This window comes from Panicum virgatum, chromosome 8N (genome assembly GCF_016808335.1).
Source record: "Panicum virgatum strain AP13 chromosome 8N, P.virgatum_v5, whole genome shotgun sequence".
Classification (NCBI taxonomy): domain Eukaryota; kingdom Viridiplantae; phylum Streptophyta; class Magnoliopsida; order Poales; family Poaceae; genus Panicum; species Panicum virgatum.
Window position 1 is genome coordinate 5,483,654 of NC_053152.1, and position 25,898 is coordinate 5,509,551.

The 25,898-nt window shown below is 50.1% G+C and overlaps 1 pseudogene; it reads right to left on the reverse strand.

Annotated features, from left to right (window-relative positions):
- Positions 1–4,509: 4,509 nt before the first annotated feature.
- LOC120684706 lies at positions 4,510–7,684 on the reverse strand (annotated as a pseudogene).
- Between the last annotated feature and the right edge of the window lie 18,214 nt (positions 7,685–25,898).

Genomic DNA, 25,898 nt, shown 5'->3' on the forward strand with positions numbered 1-25,898 from the left:
CTAGTTACTCCCCATTCTTTTCGATAGATGAAACACGGTACTGGGGAATTTACATAGCTGGCGAAACATAGCCCCATACGAAATACACTCGACTACCAATTATAAATTATATATTTTTAAATATGACTACCAAAAGGAAACGGAAGGAGTATGATTTGTTTCAAACAAACCATTCAAATTTGCAAGGAGTACATGTTTAATGTTTTTTCATTCTAGATTTAAGATTACTATATTTTTTCCTACATCATTAAATTAAAAAATGGTAAAGAACACCTAGAATGCCATACAACCCCACACAATGCTTATGGTTTCCATTAGTGGAATTCTAGTGAAATTACAAATAAAGCAAGAAAACTTTTGATCGCTTGTTCTAAAATTGGGCTAAAATATTGACTGAAATTTGAAACTCTAAGACAAAATTCCCCAGCAAAAAAATAATCCGTAATATCTATATGACCATTTACCAGTCGCCCCGACAACTGACTTTGCTAAAATATAGAGATATTCGAATTTTGTGGTAAAGTGGCGCACCCCCCTCGGTTTTGCTCTAGCTTCGCCCCTGTCCCTTGCATCCTGAGATGCTCGCATAAGTAATACCCGTAGTACACAGAGCAATCAGGTTGCTTGTGGCACGAGAAGTTTGTGCGTAGAGTCATTTCTTTTTTCTTCTAGGGGATGAGCACCAAGTAATTTAATATAGTGCTGGTAAGTCCTGTTTGAAAAAGAAAGAAGTGAGAAGTGAAAAATTCATTGGAGTCATATGTAAGCATGCTGGATCCAACAAAAATCGCCAACATGCGATTTGAGCTACCGAAAAGTAGATATTGCTATTAATACTACCGGGTCAACATGGTAAATCCCTTTTCAGAAAACAACTACCGGTCCTCATATGTATCTTATGGAACATTCGGAAATGTAGAAATGCCAAAGTTTTTTGACACGAAGATGAAACCAACTTAATGATTTCAAGGCGCTGCAGTGAAGATCTCTACCTTTGGTCTAATAGGTGTTCATCCCTAGCGGATCAGTTAAAGCTAGAAGCTTGGAGCAGTTATTCCCTATGTAAATCAGTTTTAGCTTTAGATAGTTTAGTCTCTTCTCTCTCCTTCTCTCTGGAGCGAGAACGAGCATGTTTGTGCTCCCTGTAAATTGCTTTGTATTTTTGTCTCCTTAATTAATGCAATAGTACTTGTCCTGTTTCTTAGATGATGGATGATATATTTCCAGCTTCAGACATCCTTTTTCAATGACGCATCAAACCATAATTAGTAGCTACCGCTACATGGCTGGACACATGTTCCAAAAATAACATGTAGTCAAGATGTCAGAAAATTTGATATACAACCCGTTAGCGCGGTGAGTGCGGATTCGCTAGCTACCTCTGACCCGCCGTCGCGCCTGCCGCCGCCGTCGGCCGCCGCCGGGCCTGCCCCTTCTACTCTAAGCCCGTCGGGCCATGGCTTCTCCGGAAACCCGAACTCCCTGAGCTCCGCCGCTTCCCTCCACTACCCCGGCTTCCGCGACTCGTGATCGAGCTACCTCGACGCCGCCGCCGTCGCAGGCACGGAGCCCGTGCGGCTGTTCGTTCCCGCCGCCGGGCGCTGGCCGGCCGTCGACACGTGCAGCCAAATGCCAACGCGCGTGCGCTATGACCGCGCCCGCCTTCGTCTCCGATCCGCCACGCTCCCACGTACCTCCGCGCACGGCCCCAGCGCGCCCACACGGGTAACGTCCCGGCGACGCGCTCGATCGCCGGGCCGTCGGCCGACGAACTCAGCTGGTGCTGCCTGCGTCGTGCACTCGTGCTCAAGGTTTTTCTTACCGGTAAGGAAAAAAACCGGAGGTCAGCGATAAACGCGTTTATCGGATTTCTCGGAAAATTATCGGATTTGCCATTTTGATTTCGGATGAAATTTAGAAAAAAAATTCTCAATTTATGCAGGAAGTAACCTAGATTATTTCCAAACAATCTAATAGTTTAAACAAAATATAACAATGCATATAAATATGACTTTCTTGCCACAACAAACAGTCTGTTTAATATGGCCACCGCTATCGTCATGGCTTCCTATGAAGTCGTGGAGGGACCGAGAGATGGGGAATGGAATATGTATAAGATTTAGTGTTAGGAGGCAGTGGGTGGCCTGATATTTGGCTGCACCAATTTGGTTTGGGCGGAGATTCAAAAGGGTCGAAAATTTCGGGCGATAAGTAAAAAAACCGGACCCCGCCGAGAAACAGGATTTTCGGTTTTCTCGGAAAATTCTCGCCGATAAATTTTTCCTTGCTCGTGCTCCGGCCTCTGGCAAGCTGCGAGGAGTCCGGACGCGATCGACCAGAGTTAGATCCAACGGCTGTTAGGGACCCGGCTGGGGGTGGACGGCACCTCAATTCCTCAAATACCGTCCACCCCAGGTCGGCCCCCGTCCCCCTGTTGGTCGCGAGGAGCCCGCGCGCCTCGGCAGCTCGATCACCGGAGCTCTCTGCGGCGCCTTGGCAGTTGACGGGAGCTGCTCCTTTGTCGGGGTCCCCTTCTCCCTCCCATGACGACACCAACCCGCATGGCATGGCACCAGCCAATCGGCCATGGCCACAGACGGCACGCAAGGCGAAGAGCAAGAAACGGAGTTTAGCCTGTATGTGCGGCTGCTACCGCCGTTGCCCAGCTTTTGACCACCAACCCAGTATTGATTGGGAGACATGGCATGACATTTCACTCGGTGCATAATTCTACTTAACATTCTTGAATGTAAGAAGCATATCAAACCTAATCAGAATCAGAAACATGTTAGCTCCGATCCCTTGTTTGCTTAATTACCTGTCTGTTAACAACTTCGAGCACCAATTTTGCTGCGTATTTTTTCAGGGAATATCCTGCCTGAATGATGGTACTTTGATGGTCATGGAGGTGATGTGGGGCCTGAAGAACTGCACGTACCATTTGTGGCGCCTGTAGTTCTGCTGGCTGTTGTGGTGAAGTGATTGAAGGCGTGCTGACCGATTCATGTTTACCCGGAGCGATAGGAAAGAAATTCATGTTGCTGACGTTGAGCTTCATCGTTCGTTAGATGGCGGCCTCTCGTGAAGACAGCGCACACGTAGGTTGCAGAGATTTCTCATTTCTGTCCTCAGTCTCTCAGATCTCAACCGCAGCCCACAACCAGAAATATTCAGAGTCTCGTATAGGTCAGGTTTGTTGCCTCAGGGGAGAGCCTCGGAAAGCAGTCAATCTGAAGCCTGATGCCGCAATGCATGGCCAGTCTGAAGTCTGATCCTGCAAAACAATGCTCTGGTCTGGTTCTGAATGTCTGACGCTGCAACTGCAATGCTCCAATGCACGAGACAATCTGGAGTCCGAACATGTGGAACACACGGCCTTCAGCACTGCCTGCTCTGCTGCGTCGGTTGTGCGTCTGTGTCGTGCGTGCAGCCTGCAACAGTAAAGGCGGCGGTGCCGGGACCGCATCAAGTAACACTATATGTGAAGCATGCTATCCAAACTAGGGGTGACATGGAAATTAATAAAGTGATTCGAATGTCATGTATGAATTAATAAAGTGATTGTCGATTCTTTTCTTTGGTGCAAGCACACGCTTGCTCCGATCATTGTTTTCATCAATAGAGTACTGACAGTTATATGAAGAGAACTACTGTGAGCCTGTTTCTACTCAAGTAACACTATCTGTGAAGCATAAAACCGTTTTTTAAGAACAACTAATCACCAGAACAAGAAAAACGTAAGACATGACACGTGAAAAAATATTCCGCAAGTTATTCATTCAGATTTCAGAATATATAAATTACTGAGCTGGCCCTTCAGTTTCCTCTAAGATATGCATCCCTGATCCCGTGCAGCTTGGCTGCCATCTCCTGCTTGCTGATGCGCTCGTTGGGTGACGTCTTGGTGCAGCAGAGCCCAATGCTCAGCACTGACTGAAGAGTCTGTGCCCCACTATCCCTGATAGTCATTGTAATGTCCTCTCTCTGCTCTAGCTCCTGAAGCAGCTGTGGGTCAACAATCTGCAACAAAGTATAAGGGAAGTTGATCCCATCCTTGAACATGTCATTGTCATCTGTCGAGCTCCTTCGGATGAATATCTCAAGTAGAACAACTCCGAAGCTGTATACATCTGCCGCTGTGAAAACCTGACCACCGGCAGCATATTCTATAGATTGCATGTAGGGAAGTTAATTTAATTATAGTAAGCACAAAATTTGAAGTATTTAGTCTGTAAACACAATTTGTAGTACTTACTGACTTTATGAATGCCATGTATGAATTAATAAAGTGATTCGAGTGTCATGTATGAAGTAATAAAGTGATTGTAGATTCTTTTCTTTGGTGCAAGCACACGCTTGCTGCGATCTTTGTTTTCATCAATAGACTACTGACAGTTATATGAAGAGAACTACTGTCAGCCTGTTTCAAGTAGCACAATTTGTGAAGCATAATACAGATTTTTAAGAACGTCTGAACAAGAAAAACATCACACGACACGTGAAATAAAACATTCTGCAAGTTATTCATTCTGACTTCAGAACATAAATTACTGAGAGCTAGTCCTTAAGTTTCCTCTAAGATATGCATCCCTGATCCCCTGCAGCTTGGCAGCCACCTCCTGCATGCTGATGCGCTCGTTGGGTGATGTCTTGGTGCAGCAGAGCCCAATGCTCAACACTGACTGAAGAGTCTGTGCCCTACTATCCCTGATGGTCATTGTAATGTCCTCTCTCTGCTCTAGCTCCTGAAGCAGCTGTGGGTCAACAATCTGGAACACATTATCGGGGAAGTTGATCATTGTTAACTTTGCAATGGTCATCCCATCCTTTAACATGTCATCTGTTGGGCTCCTTCGGATGAATATCTCAAGGATAACATCTCCGAAGCTGTATACATCCGCCGCAGTGGAAACCTGACCACCCGCAGCATATTCTATAGATTGCCGGTAGGGAAGTTAATTTAGTTATACTAAACATAAAATTTGTAGTATTTAGTTTGTAAACACAAAGTGAACAGTAGGGACAGTACCTGGAGCAATGTATCCAATGGTTCCCTTGATTGCGAGTGAAGAAGTGGAAGTTGAGTCAACAAGAGATGGTGATGTTGTATCAAATTTGAACCTTGCTAGCCCAAAGTCTCCAACATGTGCTACCATATCATCATCTAGAAGAATGTTGCTAGGTTTCAGATCACAATGTATAATGGTTCCTTGGTGGTGATGGTGTAGATACGCCAAAGCTTCTGATACATCCACCATGATGCTTAACCTTTGAACTAGTGGAATAAAATATGAAGAACCTTCGCCGTCTCGAGTCGAGTACAGTAAGTTATGCAAGTCTCCTCGTGGCATGAATTCATACACTAAGGCTTTGAAATCATTTCCATTAGGATCAATGCTTGAGCACGCAGTTAGAATATGAACTAGATTGCGATGTCGCACATTTCTCAAAGCATTACATTCTGCGATGAATCTTTTTTGTGCTCCTCTTATGTCTTGACTGAAAACTTTGATAGCCACCAGTTTCCCATCATGAACCAATTGTCCTCGATAAACAGAGCCATATCTTCCTTGGCCAATAAGATTGGAGGTTGCGAAGCCCTCCATTGCTCTGGCAAGATCCCTATGAGAAATTTTGGGGAACTCTCCCCCAAAAGAGGGTAAAGAAATATCATTTGTTTTCTGTTTTCGCCTCCGGAATGACAAAACAGAAATGACCACCATAACTAACAGCGCTACGACTGATGGGATGACTACTTTCAGTAAAATTGATAGCTTATTGTTCTTAGATGAATCCAAACGCATGATGGGACATGCAAGCAGGTGAAACTCCAGCAGCCCACCACAAAGTCCCTGATTGCCATCAATCAGTACTGATGTTGCTTTATTCTTGAATATCCCTTCTGTTAGGACCTCACCTTTAAGATTGTTGAATGACAAATCTAGTTGCTCAAGAACTTGCATGTTTCCAAGTGATGGAGGTATTGATCCACTTAAGTTGTTATGAGACAAGTTGAGAATTTTTAGGCTACTTATGTTGCCAAACGAAGTTGGGATGCGTCCGCTGAAAAAATTATTGCCCAGCTCGATATCTTCCAAACTTTCACAGTCACCCAAAGAGCTAGGAAGTTCTCCAGACAGATTATTTGATGCGATTCTTAAATATATGAGTTGTTTGGCATTCCCAATGTCAGCATGTAGTGCTCCATGTAGGTTGTTGAAGGATAAGCTAATTTTTACTATTGTCGGAATTGCGAAGATTTCTTTAGGTATACTACCACGAAGATTGTTGGAAGAAATCCTCAGGGTCTCGAGCATTTGGAGTTTTCCTAGGTCCGGCGGTATATATCCATTTAGTTGGTTCCAATCTAGATAGAGGTATACCAATTGAGATAGATTTAAAAAGGATTATGGAATTAGCCCTGTAAAGAAATTGTTGTTTAACAATACCCTTTGCGGACTGTTGAGAGTTCCAAGCCATTCTGGAAGCACACTCATAAAATTATTCCCAAGCAGTTCTAAACAGATTAGGTTGCGAAGGTTCGCTATTCCAGAAGGAAAATCCCCAGACAGTTGGTTTCTTCCCAAGTACAGATACTGGAGCTGACTGGAAAGGTTACCTACAGAATTCGGCACTTGGCCTGCTAAACGATTACTTGTAGTAAAATACTCTTAGCTCAGTGCAATTGGCTAAGCTGTCCATAAATTTCCAGTCTTGTTTGTTACTTGCTTGGAGTTCCGCTACTGCCCCGCGCCCACACAATGCCCGCGCAGTGCCGCCCGCACCGCCGCGGGAGGACGCCGGGGAGGAGGGATCCGAGGGAGCAGGGGAGGGCCGCACCGCCCATGGCCGCCAGGATGAGGAGGCGCGTGCGGGACCCCCACTCCACCGCGAGACCCGCTCCGCTGCCACCACGGGACCCGCTCCGAGGGAGTGGAGATCCGAGGGAGCAGGGGAGAGCCGCGCCGCCCATGGCTGCCAGGAAGAGAAGGCGCGTGCAGGCCCCCGCTCCGCCACGAGACCCACTCCTCCTCCGCCTCGGAGGCAAGCCGCCACTCTGGATCCGCCGCTGTCGTGCGAGGTCGCCGTGGGACTCCGCCGAGGAGGAGGGATCCGAGGGAGCAGGGGAGAGCCGCGCCGCCCATGGCTGCCAGGAGGACGAGGTGCGTGCGGGGCCCCCGCTCCGCCGCCGCCACGCGAGGCCGCCGCGGGAGACCGCCGGGGAGGGAGGAGCGCCGCGAAGGGGAGGCGCCGCTCGAGGAGTCCACCGTGGAGGGGACGCGCCACGGAGGGGCCGCTGCCACTGAATCCGCCGGGGCAGAGGGAGACCGAGAGACGGAGCGAGAGCGGCGGGGCGGAGCTGTGGCGCTCGACTGAGGGTTGCGCGGCCCGACCATGGAGGAGGGCGGCGCGGCCACGGAGGCGCCAGCACAGAGACACCCCGCGCGGCCAGCGAGGCAGTTCGCGTGGCCTCGAAGACGGAGGCCGCGGCCTCGTACCAGTTGCAGCACCTCACCGCCTGCTTCACCAAGGTCCGCAGGCAGGTGAAGCAGTCCGCGGACGAGAACGGCGAGCGCAACGCCACGGCGCTCCTCCACGAGTGCTTGGCCGGCCGGCGCCACCGGCAAGGTCGCAAGGAGCTCACCGCCCTCAAGGATCTGGTGGAGCGGAGGCTCGTCGGCATCGCTCTGATGGTCCTAGAGAGGTAGGACGTGCTGGGCCGGCGGCAGGTACGCGTACGAGGATGGCGGCGGCGGGCAGTTGTTGGTCATGGCGGGCGCCGCGGGCGGCAGGAAGCATAGGTAGGAGGAGCAGGAGCAGCGCGGAGGAGACGAGGGCGGCGAGGAGCCTGCTGGACGGCGCTTGCTGCGTGGCCTATATGAATTGTTGTGATTGAAATCTGATGAATGGAAGTATGGAACTACATGCTCTTTCTCTTTCCATGCCCAAGTGATGAGCTCTCTCACTCATGTGTCTAACTCACTACGCTTCGACAGTGTTGTTCGTCATTTGGCTCCACACCAAATACATCCCTCCCTATCTAATATTGATTTAAATGTTGTGATAATGGTGAGAAATTGAGCAAAATTTTGCAGCTGCTGATTTTTCACCAACTTAGAAATATTGCATGAAGTCCCTAGTGAAGATGAGTGTTGGTGGAGAGTGTCTCTGGAACGGACGAACACAACAACAGTAAAGGAAAAGCACGCCAATCAAGTAGGAAATGTTCTCTCTATTCAATCTGTCCCATCAATGGGTATTACAGGGAGTATTTATAGGTGGCGTTACACCTCCTAGATACAATTACGCTTTTGCACCCTCACAACGGTCAGATTCTCGGAATATTCCTAAATGTACATGTAATTTTGCTAGGACAACATGAGTGCGCTACATCTCAGATGGGCCCACACTTCCAGACGGTCCTCTTCGGCCTGCTCGACGAAGGTCATGCGACCCATTGATAACTCCTCGCCCTGACGCTTGCGTCGCCTGGTCTTCGCGTATCTTCATCTTACCGCCCGAAGACTAGCGAAGATGGACGTCCTCTACGTTCGCTCGTGGCGTTGGCTTCAACGCACACGCCGTCTTGTCTTCGCGAACCTTCGGCGTCCTATCCGAAGGTGGTGTCCCCAGCAGTAGCCCCTCGGAGCCTCGGTCCGATCTTCAGGAGGGGCGCGGCTTCGACCCCGTGGGCGCCTTCGGCGCCCCGAAGCGCCACCCTTCGGGCTGGGTGCCATGGTGGTAACCAGCGAAGCATAGTCCGTGTTGATCTGCAAAAAGGTTGCATTCTCGTCGAGGAAAGCAAAAATTTTATGTTTTGAAACAGTTAGTTCGCGCCCTAATCGTCGAGGAATTCTTGCGCTGGCTCGTAGACTTGACAAAGACAGAGTTACCCCTCGGTCCTTCAATCTTAGACGCGCAGCGCGGGGCGCGGGCGTCTTTCCACCTCGCGGCACCGCCGACACTAGGTTTGTCGCGCTCTCCCCCCCCATTTAAATGGCGGCGCCGTGCGCTATGCGCATTACTTCTCATCGCACTTTGCTTTCTAGCCTCCTCGCTTCTTCTTTCGCGAAGGTTCTTTTTGAGTTCGTTATTCGAATTCATCTTGCGCAACACTTGAAGGGTGGCGACCTCGGAACAATCAGCATCTTCGGAGATGGCTCCGAAGAAGGATCAGTCAAAGGGGCCAACGACCACCGTACTCGGCCTGTCGAAGGTGACACCATCCCTGCTCGATGACCTGGCTCGTCATGGCTTCGTGTCTGCAGATGACGTTCGCCCACCTCCGACAGGCGAAACTGTCGCTCATCCCCGCACTGACGAAGTGGTCGTCTTCCGTGATCTATTCACCGCCGGCCTTCGGATGCCCGTCAACCCCGTGGTGGTGGACATCTTTCGGCTGTTCAAGGTATATCTGCATCAAATGACTCCCACTTCGATCGTGCGGCTCAACCTGTACATGTGGCTGGCGAAGACTTGCCACCTTTCTCCAAGCGCTGAAGGCTTCGCTCGTGCCTTTAGGGTGCATTACCAGCCGAAGAAGATTTTCGTACAGTCGACGGGAGGTGCGGAGATATCGGCCATTCCTCAGTATGGCTGCTATACCTTCGCCTTCCACAAGAACCTGCCGTGTCCAGTCACTGCAAGCAAGAACAAGTGGGCCAATGATTGGTCGTCCCACTGGTTCTATCACAAAGTGGCGCTGAAGCCCGAGACGAGGACCCATCCCCTTGTCATCGACCACATCTCCGCTCTTGGCGATGTGCCGAAGGTCGCTTCACATGCCCGAGCCAAAGATGAGGCGCTGTTCGCACTGCTCCGGAAGCTATCGAAGACCTTCAGCACCCGGGATCTCATCGAGGAGTTCGTCGCGTGCAATTGCTTCCCTGTCTGGGCCGGCTGGACGATCTCCAGCTGGCTGACCGAAGATCGATGGATAGAGGGTATTCCATTACCTGATTTTGTGTCCACCTTCAACCTTCGGGCCAATCGTGAGTTTTTGTTCCTCGTTTTCTTTCCTGCAGAGGCTAACGCCTCGCTTTGTTGCTTACGTCTTGTGATTCTTCGACCTTGCAGGAGTTGACCCTGTTGTGATTAAGAGCCGGGCCGACGAGATGGTCGGGCCGATCTCGAAGGACGAGTACAAAGCTTCGGTGAGTCACCTTAGCGGAGTTCGACGAAACCGGGTGTTCCACGCCTTGGGTCTCTCCGCTCCTCAGCGGGCGGCTGAGTCAAAGCTTGCTGATGGCCAGGGCGCCGCCCCCGCACATGGCTCGGAAAAGGCGAAGGCTCTGGAAAAGGCAAAGCAGAAACACGCATCTTCATTCTCAGCGCCAAAGAAGCGAGGCCAGCTCATTGACTCCATCTTGCGCCAGTCTCCCCTGCAAAGCAAAGGAGAATCCGATGACGACGGGAGCGAAGATAGCAACCGCCCGGCAGCCGAAGCGCCACCCTTCGTTGCTCCTAATAAGGCGGCACCCCTGAACGCTGTCCCTCCGAGCCTGGACCTTGAGTTCAGCACCACTCTGGAGAGCGATGACGAGGAAGGCGACGAGGAGGTGAACATTGTCGTCGACTCCCCCCGTCACTCGCCTGCGCGGCGCGAAGCCTCTGCCTCTGGCAAAGATGCCGAGAAGTTGCCTGAGCCGAACACTGCGTCCAGCTCTGGGACGAAGGGTAGTGTTGGCGAAGAGTCAAGCAGCACGTCGGACAGCAGCAGCTTCTTCGTCCGCAATGCCCCGAAGCTATTGCCGCGGAGCTTGGAGCGAAACCCACGGCCGTGCGTCTTGGCGGCAACATCGTCAAGTCCCTTCATTTTGAGAGCCGGGACCGTGAGCGTCAACTGCTGGCGGAGGCGGGTGGCTCGTTTTGCTTCCCTCTGATGGAAAAAGACTTGATGGCAAGTGGGCTGACGAACATGCTGGAAAGTACTCAAGATTTATCGCTGAAGGCCTTCGTGGCTACGCGTTGTGCCGCTCGGCAATTGGCGACTGAAGAGAGCTCAAGGGCTGCCGTCGCAGATCTGGAGGCGAAGGTGGCCGCTCTGGAGAAAGAAAAGGAGGCCTTGCAACAGCGCCTCGACAAATCTTCCGAAGAAAAGGCGACCCTCACCACGTAGCTGCTGGCGACAGCTGACCGGGCGGTGAGGGCGGAGGATTCAGCAAAGGCCGCGAAGTTGCTCGCCGACTACGCCGAAAAACGGCGGGCTCTTATGCACAAATGCTTCAGAAAGAGCTTCCGGATTTCCTGAAAAAAATACGGGCTTGATGCTCCTGATGTATCTTTGGAGGACACCGTCGGGGTGGACGACTTCTTCAAGTGGCTCCGCGCATGTATTGCTATGCTGGACGCTGGGGCTCATTTCAACAAGGATGCACTGTTGTCGCTGTTCACAAGCTGAGTGCTTCGGTGTACGGCTTGTTCCCTTCCGAAGCTACTAGCGCCAGCACTGTGACGAAGGCCCAGCTCCGTTCCCTCTGCGACGAAGGTTTTCCCTGGCCCGGAGAAGATGCAGTTCGCCCGGTGGTGCTACCCGCTCTTGCGAAGAACATTGCTAAAAATTTCATGGACCACTTCTTCAAGGGCGAAGGCCGCACGATCGTGCGTTGTGAAGTTGAACGAATGAAGGCCCAGGTAATTTCTTGTCCTCTTTTTGATGCTCCTTTTCTTCGCCCTGAAATGCATCTTAACATCTTTGAGATTTCGTGTTTTTTAGCTCCAAGCCAAAGCCGACGCTGTTGCGGAGCCCATCCTTGCCGAAGCGCCACCTGCTGCTGCTGAAGGTGGTGGCGACCAAGCCAGCAGAGGCGCTACGCCACCTTCTGGTGAGGATGGCGACGAGGGAGCGGGCAGCGAGGGAGGAAATGTCGGTGGCGGTCGTGGAGCCACCGACCGAGCCCCGGCGGCCGAAGACCAAACCATGGAGGGCTCTTCTCACCCTGCAGTTGGCGAGGTGTGAGGGCCGTGGTCGTGTGATAGTCCACTTTTGTGTTGTAATTATGATTTTTTGGAAACTAACACCTTCGGTGCCTGCGCAGGACCCTGCGTTGGCCCCTGCACAGGTGACCGAAGGCGTGCTTCCTCGCAAGCTGAAATGAGGGAATTTCTATGTCGCTGGTGCATCCTGGGCAAAGTTCCATATTCGTTACCCTTCGGTTTCATTTGAAGAATTTTGGGCAGATAGGGTGCGCATTTTCGAGCTTCGGAACGCCGATACAAAGCGTTTTTTTGCCGAATTTCAGCGTGATCCAGAAAAACACGCAAAGATCCTTGCTGACCGCGCACTTCGTCGTGAAATAAAACGGATTCTCGATACCGATAGGCCGTATAGTGCTCCCGCCGGTCTCCGTGAACCGAAACTGGAGCTGGTGGATGAAGAGCCCCTGTCACCGCATGAATTCATGTATCGTCGCAAAGGCATCTTCGACGAGAGCTCTAGTTAATTTGTGTTGCCTTCGATTTCAGGTGACGACTTTGAGGCGTTTCTTCGATGGATAGCCGAAGAAATAATGGATGTTGCGGTCCGTGAAGTTATATCTGAGGTGGACCGCATGGTCTTCGAGGAAGAAACCTCGGATGTAACAATGTAACTTATTGGTCTTCTCGCTTTTTGGCGAGGTGTCTTATTGTAACAATGTAACAGACGTAATTGAAGCTTCTTGTTTGTAATGGATGTATGCTGGTTTCCCGTTTGCCCTTCGGCTGTACATGGATGTATTGTTGCGAAGCGCCACCCCCCCCTTTGCGCGGGCGAGGTTGCAAATGCATTTTGGTTCGTTCTTTGTCACCGGCGTCGTGCGTGTATCTGTTTTGCGAAGCGCCACCCCCCCCCCCTTCGCTCGACTAGTGGGGATGATGACTATGAGGCGGGTTTTAGCCCCTCCGGCCTCTTGTTTTAATTATGCACGCCTTGCCTTCGGTGTTGCTCGTAAGGACTATCACAGGGTTCTTCGGCTCTTTAGCCGTAGAGGTCGCGCCGTGCCTTCGGCTTTCGCGCGACAAGACTTTTCGCCTTAGGCTTTCGCATGTAAGGACTTTTTTAGGGGACCTTCGACTCTTTAGCCGGAGAGGTTCGCGCCTAGCCTTCGGCTTTCGCGCGATAGGACTTTCCGCCTTAGGCTTTCGCACATAAGAACTTTGTTAGGGGACCTTCGGCTCTTTAGCCGGAGAGGTTCGCGCCTAGCCTTCGGGTTTCGCCCGACAGGACTTTCTGCCTTAGGCTTTCGCATGTAAGGACTTTGTTAGGGGACCTTCGGCTCTTTAGCCGGAGAGGTCGCGCCTGGCCTTCGGCTTTCGCACGACAGGACTTTCCACCCTTCGCGCTTCGTGCAAAGGGATTTTTGTTAATTTCTTTGGAAGTGAAGCTAAGGGGAGCGAAGCCACTACTCGGTATTGCACCCCATGCTTACTTCTTTCAAGCTCTATGGCTTGCAAATTGCGCCAATGACTCCCCTCTTCGCTTTGACGAAGAGGGATAGACGCTTCGGCGCCTTTTCCAGTGTACATGTTCCTTCAACATTCTTTTTGTGGGGGGCCTTGTTTATATTTCACAAGGGGTTACATGGGGTTCCGCCTCATTAAAAACCTCACACCTTCGGCACCCCATTTGGACACGCGAAGGCTTCCCCCGTGAGGAAAAGAGTACGGGCCCTCCGGTACAAAGTGCGAATCTTCGCAAACAGGAAAAGAAATTGCATGAAAGGAAAAAAAATCTACTCTACAAGCCCCTTCGATTATTTTCCTCCGGTGGTTTTTACACATTTCCTAAACATAGTACTTCTGGAGCATGTCCTTGTTCCATGAATATGGGTCTTCGGTGCCTTCCAACGTGCGGAGCCTGCAGGCTTCCGGCCTTGCCATGGATGCGACGATGAAAGGGCCTTCCCACTTGCTGTGCATCTTGCCTTTTTTGCTTAGCCTTCGGTATTCTCCGAAGCACCAGATCCCCCTCTTTGATGTTTCTAGGCTTCACTTTCTTGTTCTTCCATCTTCATGTCTCTTCTTGATATTTTTCCAAGTTAATTGCTGTTTGTATCTTGCCTGCTACTATCGTGTCAATCGAGGGTTTGATGTCTTCATCGATGTTATCCGCCCCTTCAACTGTCCTCCAGGATTTGAGTTTTATTTCTTCGGGTGTTACGGCTTCTTCGCTGTACAAAAGCTTGAACGGGGTGAACTTCATAGTCCTAGACTCTGTTGTGTCATGAGACCATATGACCCTCGGCAATTCATCCGCCCATTTCCCCTTCGGTAGCTCGGTGATATTTTTCTTGATGCTTGCGAAGATGATGCCGTTGGCCCTTTCCACCGCGCCATTTGACTGTAGGTGGTAGACCGAAGCGAAGCATAAGTTGGTGCCCAGCTGAGTGGTGAACTTTCTGAAAGTTGCACAGTCAAACTGCTTGCCATTGTCCACTGTAACTTCCTTCGGAACCCTGAACCGGCAGACAATGTTCTGCCAGAAGAATTTCTGTAGAGCTCCGGCCGTGATATCCCTGAGTGCCTTGGCTTCGACCCATTTGGAGAAGTACTCTACCACCACAGTGGCGTACTTGTAGTTTCCTGGAGCTGTAGGTAGCGGCCCAACGATGTCAACGGCCCATCGTGCGAGGGGCCATACCGGAGGCAGTAGCTGCACCTCGTCGGGTGGGAATTTGCTGTATGGGGGCGTGCTTTTGGCAATTTGGGCATGTGCGAACCACATCATGAGCGTCCGCCACAACCGAAGGCCAATAGAATCCTTCGCGGAAAGCTTTACCTACTGGGGCCCTCGTCGCTATATGCGAAGAACACATCCCTGCATGTATCTCTTCGAGCAGCTGTTTGCCTTCTTCATGTGAAATGCACTTTAGGAGTGGTGCACAGACCCCGCCCCCCCCTCGATACAACTCTTCGCCTATGATTCTGTAGTTCCTGGCCCGAAGTGCCATTCTCTTTTCCTCCTTTTCATCCTCCGGGACGAAGTGTCCGCGAAGGTAGGCCATGATGGCGGCCCTCCAGTCTTCACTGGTTATGGCGTTGATGAATTTGGCGGGTTCTTCGGCACAATTGACGGAGGCCTGCTTTAATGTTTCAAAGAACACATCTGGCGGTAAAGGATCGAGCTGCGCTGCTGCCTTCGCCAGCTGATCGGCTTGTTTGTTCTTCGTTCTCGAGAAACTGCGGATACTGAACCCGAGGAAGTATTTCTCCATGCTTCGCATGCTGCCAAGTACTTCGCCAATTCTGGTTTGAGTCCTGTTTGAATTGTTTATTTGGCCTGTGATCAACTCTGAATTAGACCTGATCGTCAATCTTCGCGCTCCCAGCGCTCTTGCTTTGTGAAGACCCAAGAGAAGGCCTTCGTACTCTGTGACGTTGTTGGTGCACCCCTTAAAATCGAGCCTGGCTGCATACTTCAGTTGTGTGCCCGATGGTGCTGTCAATACTGCCGAAGCTCCTGCTCCGTCTCTCTGGTAAGCCCCATCACACTCGAGTTGCCATATTGCTTCTATCCTTGGCTGCTCTTGCGGAGGTGTGGCTGAAGTCCAGTCTGTGATGAAGTCTGCCAAGACCTGTGACTTGATTGCTGATCTGGAGACGAAGTCAATAGTGTGCTCGGCTAACTGCGTAGCCCATTTGCCTATTCTGCCGGAGGCTTCTCTGTTTTCAAACATGTCCCAAAGTGGGAAGGAGGTTGGGACCTTGATTTTGTGACTCTAGAAATAGTAATGAAGTTTCCGTGCTGCCATGACCACTGCGTATGCAATTTTCTCCATTTTTGAATACAACAATTTTGACCCATTTAAGGCTTCGAAAATGAAGTATATGGGCACCTGTGTCAATGCCCCTTCAATCATGCGTTCTTCGACGAGAGCGGCGCTAACAGCTGCGCCTGATGTGGAGATGTACAATAAAAGCTCCGCCTTCTCCAAAGGGCTGGACATGACTGCCAACTTCTCAATGTATTGCTTGAGGTCTTCGAAAGCTTTCGCCTTCTCTTCGCCCCATTCCATGTTGCCTGAGCCTTTCAGTGCCTTGAAAAATGGAAGGCACTTCTCCGCAAACTTTAATATGAATCGGTTAAGCGAAGCCAACCTGCCTGTTAACTTTTGCACCCCCTTTCTTGTAGTTGGCGGCTTCATCCGCCTGATGGCTTCTATCTTCTCCGGATTTGCCTTAATTCCCCTTTCGGTGATCATGCATCCCAATAATTTACCTCTTCGGACTCCGAAGACGCATTTCTCCGGGTTCAGCTTCAATCCATGACGGAGAAGGTTCGCGAATGTTTCGCGAAGGTCTTGGATATGATCCTCCTTCTTCTTGCTTCTGACAACAACATCGTCGACATATGCGGAGATGTTTCTCCCTAGTTGATGTCCCAGTACTTTCTTGATCATTCTGTTAAAAGTGCATCCGGCATTGCAGAGGCCCTCTGGCATTCTTACATAGCAATATGTCCCGAAGGGGGTGGTGAAACTGGTCTTCTCTTCGTCTGCCTTGTTCATGAATATCTGATGATAACCTGAGAAACAATCCAGCATACTGAGCATCTCCGAGCAAGCTGCTGCATCGACCAGGGTGTCAATTCGTGGTAGTGGGTATTCGTCCTTCGGGCACGCCTTGTTCAAGATTGTGAAGTCAATGCACATTCGCCACTTCCCGTTCTTCTTCGGCACCATGACAACATTTACTAGCCACTCCGGGTACTGGACTTCATGGATAACGCCCGTGTCCAGCAATTTTTGTACTTCTGCCTGAGCCGCTTTCTGTCTTTCTTCGGACATTGTCCTTTGGCCCTGCTTTACTGGTTTCGCCTTCAGGTTCACCCTGAGCTCATGCTCGATGACCTCTTGATTGACCCCTCGCAGATCCGAAGAGGACCAAGCAAATACATCTTGATTGTTGCGGAGAAACTGTATAAGCCTGGCCTCCTCGGCCTCTTCAAGCCCTTTTCCGATGATCACCATTCGGTCGGGCACATCTTCGCACAACGGCACCTTCTTCGTGTGTTCCGCCGAGGATACTCCCCCTGACTTCTCTGGCTCTTCGCTGTGTGCAGCCTCCTTGTCATCTGGTGTTTCAATGACATGGACATTCTTGTTTGCGGTTGATGCATTGTCTTCGCATCTTCTTGCTTCTTCCTGGTTGCCGAAGACTGTGACAATTCCTCCGGTCGTAGGCAGCTTCATGCATAGATACGACTGATGGATTACTACCGCGAATTTGACCAAGGTGTTGCGGCCGAAGATGGCGTTGTAGGGGTAGTTAATGTCGACCACATCGAAGGTTATTGCTTCGATTCTCTGTGCTGCACCTTCGCCGAACATGACATTGAGCTCTATATTTCCAAGAGCTTCGATTCTCTTGCCTCCGAAGCCAATGAGCGGATACTGTGACTTCTTCAATGCTGTTTCTGTTAAACCCATTTTGATGAAGCACTGCCATACGAGGATGTCTGCAGAGCTCCCATTGTCCACCAAGATTCTTCTTACATCATTCCCTACGAAGTGCACTGAATTCTTGCCGATGTTTGCCCTGATGACGAGAGGGTCGTTGTGTGGGTAGTGCTGTAACTGAAGGTCTACTTGTGTGAAGGATATCGGGACATGTGACCAAGTTGTTCTGAAACATTTGCCCTCGCTGATGTGGGAGACGGTTCTAAAGTATTCTTTGCGTTGCCTCTTAGTCTCATGTACTGGTTCGTTGGATCCTCCAGAGATGGCATCGATGATGTTGACCCTACTGCCGGAGGGTCCCTCGCTTGCTCTTTCTGGTATCTACCCCGGCTCGAGCTTCGGAGGTGGGGGGTAAAGTTGTGGGGTCGTAAGACTGTGGCGTGGATCTCCTCGACCATGTCTGACTATACTGTGGAGGTGGTAGCATTGGTACTGATTGTTGCGGAGGTGGTGCATACGGTAGCGGATTGTAGTTGAAAACCGGGTATGACACTGGCCAATTTGGCGTAGGAGCCCAAGTGGTTGCCGTCGCCGAAGACTGAGGTGGCAACTACGAGGTATGATTGACTGGCTTCGCTGGCTGGGAATTCTGCCGATCATACTCTTCTTTTCTTTAAATGGCGAAGGGGCATTCATTTGTCCAATGGCCTTTGTCCTTGCCGTGGAAGAAACAGAATGAAATTTTCCCTCTTTGACCTCTGCTGTCTCTTTGGCCTTTGCTTTGTTGTTCTTCGCGATGGTGATGATCATCACGGTTGGATCTTTCTTCATGGCTGTCCCTCTCGCCTTTGCCCCGGTGATGGTGTCTGTGCTCTCGGGGTTCTTCTTCGGAGACGTTGTTCACTGTTCTTTTCTGCTTCGGCTCATCAGCGTGCCACGGTTTTGAATGGGACCTCTCACTGCTTTGCGACTTCTTCTGCTCGTTCTTCTCCTCGAGCCTTCTCCTCTTCACATGGTCGGATATGCAATACTCTTGCATTATCTCGAATAGCTTTGTGACTATATTTGGCTTGCGCCGGGATATGTATTCTCCGCATGGTCCCAGGTTGATCCCCTTCACCACCGAATCGATGATGCTTTGGTCAGCAACATTTAGTGCTCTTGCGTGAAGCTTCATGACACTCTGAAGATATTCTTGCAAGGTCATGCTTCCTTGCCTCAGATCGTGAAAATCACAAGATGTGACTTCGTCGGGCCTCACGGCGCGGAAACTTGCACATAGTTTGAGGCGAAGCTGCTTCCAAGACAGAATGGTTCCTGGTGGAATGTTTGCATATCATCGCTGTGCTAAGCCCTTCAATGAGAGGACGAGCGCCTTCACCTTACACGCAGTGCCTCCTCCTGATGCTTCTATGGTGGTTCGTATTTGAGGAGGAACTCTTCGGGGTCTGACTCCCCGTCAATCTGTGGCAGTATTGCTGGGTTGAGGCGATGAGGCCACTGCACCTCCTCCAGTTCTTTGGATAATGGTGATATTCATTGATGCCTTCTTCGGTAATGCTCTTCGCCATCTGACTCGGAACGGTCAAAGATCTCTTCGATCGGTACAACCCTTGGGCTGAACCTTGGCGGTTCGTGTTGCCGCTGGTTGACCACAATCATGTCCTTCTGCGGTGGTGGTGGTAGCTGCAATTTCTCGAGCTACAGCCGCTGTGCACAGAGCTTTTCCTGCAGCACCTTGCATGAAGCTCCTCCTCTCTCAACTTGTTGTATTGTTCTTGACGCTCTGCTTCAGTGAGCATGGTCTCCTTCCCCTTCGCTCTTGTTATCATCTGTCGTCCGAAGGCTCTGCTTCCAAAGCCTGCTGCTGACCCCTTCGTGCTTCTTTTATGCGGGCGTCGATACGACGCATCGCCACGATGTCTTCGGCTGAGACGCCGATGTCCAGCAAGTTGACTTCAAGCTAGCCATCTGCGATGGTGTCGACGGAGACGCCGTTGCTGCTGGTCCCGTTTGCCTGTGTTGCCGCCACTTCGCGCTGCGAAGGTGTTGTCGTCGTCGTGTCCTCCGAAGTGGCTCCGGTGGTTCCTCTCTTCTTCGTCGCCGCCATGTGGTGTATCGAACCGACGGGTGGGCGCCAAACTGTTGGTAGAGAGTGTCTTCGGAACAGAAGAACACAACAACAGTAAAGGAAAAGCACGCCAATCAAGTAGGAAATGTTCTCTCTCTATTCAATCTGTCCCATCAATGGGTATTACAGTGAGTATTTATAGGTGGCATTACACCTCCTAGATACAATTACGCTTTTGCACCCTCACAACGGTCATATTCTCGGAATATTCCTAAATGTACATGTAATTTTACTAGGGCAATATGAGTGCACTACAGCTCAGACGGGCATGCACTTCCAGACGGTCCTCTTCGGCCTACTCGACGAAGGTCATGGGACCCATTGATAACTCCTCGCCCTGACGCTTGCGTCGCCCGGTCTTCGCGTATCTTCGTCTTACCACCCGAAGACCAACGAAGATGGACGTCCTCTACGTTCGCTCCTAGCGTTGGCTTCAACGCACACGCCGTCTTGTCTTCGCGAACCTTCGGCGTCCGATCCGAAGGTGGTGCCCCCAACAATGAGAGATATATGAATTCTTGAAGTAGCATTGCTTATAATGGAAAATATTCATATCCAACCATACAACCCAGAATATATAGGAGTTTTACACATATTTGGTGATTTTAAGGTCGAGAAATTACGCTTCCCACTAATTGTATGTTGATACACTGCACAACCAGAGAACGAATAAACGAAAGAGATCATTCTGGAATACAAAACAGTCCATCTCTTCTATCATCCAAGTTGTTAGCTGCATGCGAGCTCAAAGATGGCGCAGCAATGCTGCGCCCAGGTTTTCTAGTTAGATATTATAAGACGATCTAAGGACAGTCTACATCAAACTAAGGAGACCATACCAAATACAATTATTACACAAGAATTTCGGAATTAAAAATTATGAAAATGTAGTATTTTGATTTCAAGAAGATTTCAGCATGCTACTTGTGAGCAGAATATGATCGATCGCCACATGAATGAGGGCTTGAACAATAAGAGAGGGATGATGCATTCGTGCTCACCTCTCTAGATCGGTGGTGTGCGCTTGATGATCGAAGTCGTCCGATGATGGCAGACAGGCCCGTTGAAGGCCAAGTGCGAGGTGGACGACCGCACAAGGTCTCCAGAATTGGAGGGCCTCCAAATTATTCTGCTAAGGTCTATAGTAGATGGCAGTTTAGAGTAGCAACGGTGCTTGACCGTATTTGGATCCAAGGGCTAGATCTATTTGGGCTAGAGCTAATTAGCTCAAGTAAATAGCCCTTGACATGTTTGGATCCAAAAACTATTTAGGGTGTGTTTAGTTGATGAAAAATTTTGAGTTTTGGTACCGTAGCACATTTCATTGTTATTTGACAAATAATGCCCAATTATGAACTAATTATGTTTAAAAGATTCAGCACGTGATAATCAGTTAGACTGTATAATTAGTTATTTTTTCAACTACATTTAACACTCCATGCATATGTCTGAAGATTCAATGTGACGGTGCTGTAGAAAGTTTTTTTGGGAACTAAACGCCCCCTTAGACTTTAAAGCACATTTTTCCAATCATTGGAGCCCTATTACCTCTCTTTTGCTACAGTGGGCCCCACCTGAAATAGCCCACATAATCACCTTTTGGGTGGGATAGTTTTTTGAGATTGGCTATTTGCAAATAGCCAAAAACTAGACCTCATGTTTGGAGATTTTAAATTATTTTGGACTATTTTAGGATAAAAATAGCTCTAACCATTGGATCCAGACACGCCCCATGTCCGCTGGGACTAGAGAGAAATGACGCCAGTGGCCCATTGCCAATTCCCTCCACGCGAAGATACCGTTGCCATCGCTAATGGCTTCGTTCAACCAATCGACGCGAATATTGACACCGTAACCACGTTGCTCCGTGCCAAGATTGAGGTGCTGTCGCCGGTCGTCGCACCACCGGCCGCACCGTCGCCAGCTTGCCGCGCCGCTCCGGCGTCGCCACGATGCACCGTCCCTGGCTCGCCGCGTCGCGCCATTGCCGCGGGCCTCCATTTGTGTTTCGCACACGGGCCTCCAAATCCTGGAGACGGCCCTGATGGCAGAGACTGATCGACGGCGCCCTTACTCAAAATTATGCACTGCCTGCCGAGTGAACTGAACACCTGATGATGATGCTGGTTTTGTTTTACCAGATTAATTATGTCAAAAACTTGAGGAGGGTCGCTCTGTCATCTGCCATCAACGATGCATCTTTGATCTTTAAAGAAGAGATGAGGAGGAGGAGGAGGAGATGGCCACCCGCGTCACCCACGTTGACCTGGGGTCAAGCCACTAAAACGTGTACAGGTCAGAGTGTCCCATAGGCCATAGCTACTAGACGAAGAGGCCGGAGACGTTTCCTTTTTGTAATGTAAAGAAAAAAAAAGCTACCAGTTGGCACATATATGTGTAGGGAATAAGATCAATCAGTCAGTAGCTTAGTTTCGTACTGCCGATTTCCATCTTCTAGACAGCCTCTTCAGCGACTTCAAGTCAAGTCAAGCGTCAACCAAGAAGTGCACTGCACCTTGTGATGACCTACAGTCGTGATGACCCGTTCGGCACGGCGGCCACCTTCTTAATTATTAGCGGCCAGTCCCCGTCAACGAAAAGACTTCTCCGAGACTTGAGTACTTTCCGGGTCACCCCATCCTCCTTTTCCTTTCCTTTCCATGCAAATCAAAATAAAATTGGTGGTGCCATCTCCCGTACGTACTAGTTAAGAAATTATAAATCCTAAATTATTAAGCGTCCTAATCAAATTTCGATTTTCGCCATTATATTTGCTACAGATACGAGATCTTAAAACACGATCATGCTTGACTAAGTTTTGATTGTATTTTCTTAGGAACATTTTTTTAGAAAAAAGCAACATTTCCTAAATAAATCAGTAACGAATTTTCGATATTCAGAAGGAAATATTTTAAGGTTCATGATTAATTATTGCTGTGAAAGAATGAGTTGAAGCTACAGCATTAAGTTTTTTTGCGGGTAAAGCTACAGTATTGAGTTGGCCAAAAAGTAACACAGACTATAATCATATATATTACTTAGACAAAGCAGAAAAGGGTGAGTGTTGGTCCTTTCTGATCGCACAAGTTTCAGCACTAATGGGCAATACCGACGAGGCAGGCGATGATGTCGGTATTGGGTTGGGCTGACGTGCCTTGCGAGCTCGGCATAGGAGGGGGTCTGTTATTGGGCCGAGAAGGTGAGGAGATGTATGTAGAGAGAGAGTGTGTGTGTCTGTGTGTGTTTGGGAATTGGGATGGGTAGAGTAGACGAAGATTTGAGCCTATGGGTGCCTTAGGTACAGGAACTGTATTTTAGGACTTCATTCAAAACATTTTGGTTTAATATTGAATGAATTTTAAATTTAAACTAACAGTCTTTGTATCAATAGATCTAGAGAGCGAACAAAATGCAAGCACTCATGCATAATTAGTGCCCAAAGTTATTTTTGGAAACCGTGTCGATGTCCGAAACGACTTTCTTTACAATATGGACACAATATGGACGGAGTATTAATCTCATTATACAGACTAATCAACATTGGAAAAGTCGCAGAATCATCGCTGAGATATACTCGAAAGTTGCAACTTCATGTGTTTTTTTTTACAAAAACATTGCATCAATAGTCAAAGCTGCGGATATAACACTGACAAACCGTTTTTTGGAGAGAAATCTCAGGAGACCACCGCAATCAACTGACGTATCTGCATCTGCATGCACGAAGGATCGGATCGAACCTCCCGACGGAGTAGGGGAAAGTCCATGCTCGGCGGCGGGGCTGGCCGCGCCAATGGAATTCCGAACGGCGGCGCAACAGCCGCCTTCCTCCGGTGGGTCATCCTCCGGCGCCTACCCGCGGTGGGTGCTGCTCCAGCAGCTCTGCAGGAGAGTAGAGGCCGGCGAGGGCTCCTCTTGCTCCCCGGCCGCCGCCGACACACTGGCGGCCGCCCGCACCAGCACCGGCCACCGGATCCAAGTCTCCCTCCTGCTGGCAGAGCCCCCGGCGGCCTCGTGCGTGTGCTTCCAGCTCCCGGACGGCGTCGCCGCGCAGTACGCCTGGGTCGCCGCGGCACTCGGCGACTCCGTCTACAGCCCCGGCGCCGCCGCCGCGGACCCGCCGTTGCTGTCGCTGCTCCCGCCCTACTACTACCGCATCGAGGACCCACGGTTCCCGGGCCCTGTGCGCCGGCACCTGGCCACCCCCTCCACCGGGCTCATGCGCCGGGGCGAGGATGAGTTCGTCGTGGCGGAACTCACGATGGTTGCGGCGGCGGCGGCGGTGCGCGAGGACAACACGCCGGAGCTGATGACGGAGCCCGAGCTCCTCATGTTCCGGTCCGGCGACGGCCGGAGCAGCGTCGAGCTCCCGCAGATCAGCAGCTACTGCGGCTCCGGCGACGACGGCGAGCTCGAGGAGATCCTGTACGGGTGGAACTGGCGCCGCGACACCGTCGGCTCCGTCGGCGACCGGCTGCTGTGCTGGGTCGACCTGTCCAGTCTGTCCAGAGGCGTCATCTTCCTCGACGTGTTCGACGAGGAGAGCCCCAGCAGGCTGCAGTACCTGGCGCTCCCCAAGGATCCCTGCCTCCGCCCGGAAACGAACCGGAACGTCTGCGCCGTCCCCGCCGCCGGCGGCGGCGCCACGCTCAAGTTCGTTAACACCTTCCGCCGCTGCGGCTGCGGCGGCGAGGGCCCCACACAGTGCCAGCGCTCTCACGACGCCTACGTCATCAACACCTGGACGCTGAGGATGGGCGCCATGGAGTGGGTGAAAGACGGCACAGTGGACGCCACGGAGCTCTGGGCGCTCGACGCCTACGCCGAGGGCCTCCCGCGCATGCCCCTCGACCGCCCCGTGGTGAGCATGGACGAGCCCCACCTCGTCTGCTTCCTCCTGTGCGTGGCCCATCACACCCGTCATGGTCGTCATGGCGACCCCACGACATGGCTGCTGATGGTCGACACGAGGAGGAAGATGATAGAATCGGTCTCGCGCTACCATGGAGAGCCAGGGGACACGCCGATGGCTACCCTAATTCCCAGCAATGTGTCCTACTACTTCAACTCTTGTAGAGATCGTGCATGGATGTGCCAACAAATAAGGCAGGTGGACAGCATTGAGAGGCAGCCAAAGGAAGAAGAAGAAGAAGATGCGACGACCAATTCGGTGCTGCAAACTTGTTGCAGATCACCTGCAGAGACTGATGAGGCTGGGCAGGCGTCAGAGATCTTTGAGGCACTCGAGGAGATACCCAGCTACGGGTTGGACCGTGATGAGATGCTAAAGGCGTATGGAATTCTTGGCCACGACAAGGGCCGCCGGTTCAGATCTTTTCTGAGACTACCGCTTAGTTCGAGGAAGGATTGGTTGCTGATGGAGATTAGGGCCAGCAAAGCTTGATCCGTTGGCTCTTTGTATGTTGCCTTGTATTGTCGTGTTAAGTAGTACCCTTTTTCTATCTATAGTACTCAGTAGGTAATGCATCACCATTTTCCTTCAATGGCTTCCATTTTTCATGCATGTGCAAATTAATTATACTGCCATTAAGCATCTCCAAGAGCTCTTGTATCTTGGGTGAGTTTTCTAAAAAAAGAAAAGGAAGACAAAAAAAACTCTTGTCCAATAGAAACTCTATCTACCTCATCTTATATCCTTGTTTTCTATCTAGGAGTTGCCCCGCTGGGCATCTTTGCCTTAGCGCTAAGCGCTAGTCAGTCTTTTTTGGATTTTGGAGAAGCTGTTGGATTACATCCATTTTTCGCTAGCTATTTCGTTTTAGATAATAGCTATATTAGAATTTTAGCTACTCATAGATACAAGAGCTCTTGGAGATGCTTTAGGTGTATTTCCTCTCTTCTCTATTTTTTTCATGTATTTAGGATGTGGAATTGCCCTAAATGTACTTAACATATAAATGCTAATTAAAACTTATCAAAATATAGTTAAGTGGGGGTCTGGTTTTAAAAATTATGTTGCTACAATCCAAATTTAATTTTGATACAGGGGCTAAGAGTTATAGTTTGTCCTTTGATGCATGCAAACGGTCAACATCTAAACATACCGGAGTGTGCTACAAGCGCAAACAATCTACTTTCGCATCATTAAACCATGATTTATGTGTTAGACGATAATACAAATCTGCTCCTATGATTTTTTTCTTAATCTAAGATTAATTAAGAAAAAAAACTATGCATGATTCGTAGCCTAAGATTCAGAAAAACTCTGGCATTCGTCAACTAAACCATGATTTATAATTGCATCCTCGTATCAAATCAGTTCAAATATGACGAGTCCAATATATCTTAATTTGGATATCTTTCTTTGGATATATTTAAACCTGATCCAACCATAAACAACGGAACAGGCAAATCTTCCGAGATTCCTCTCA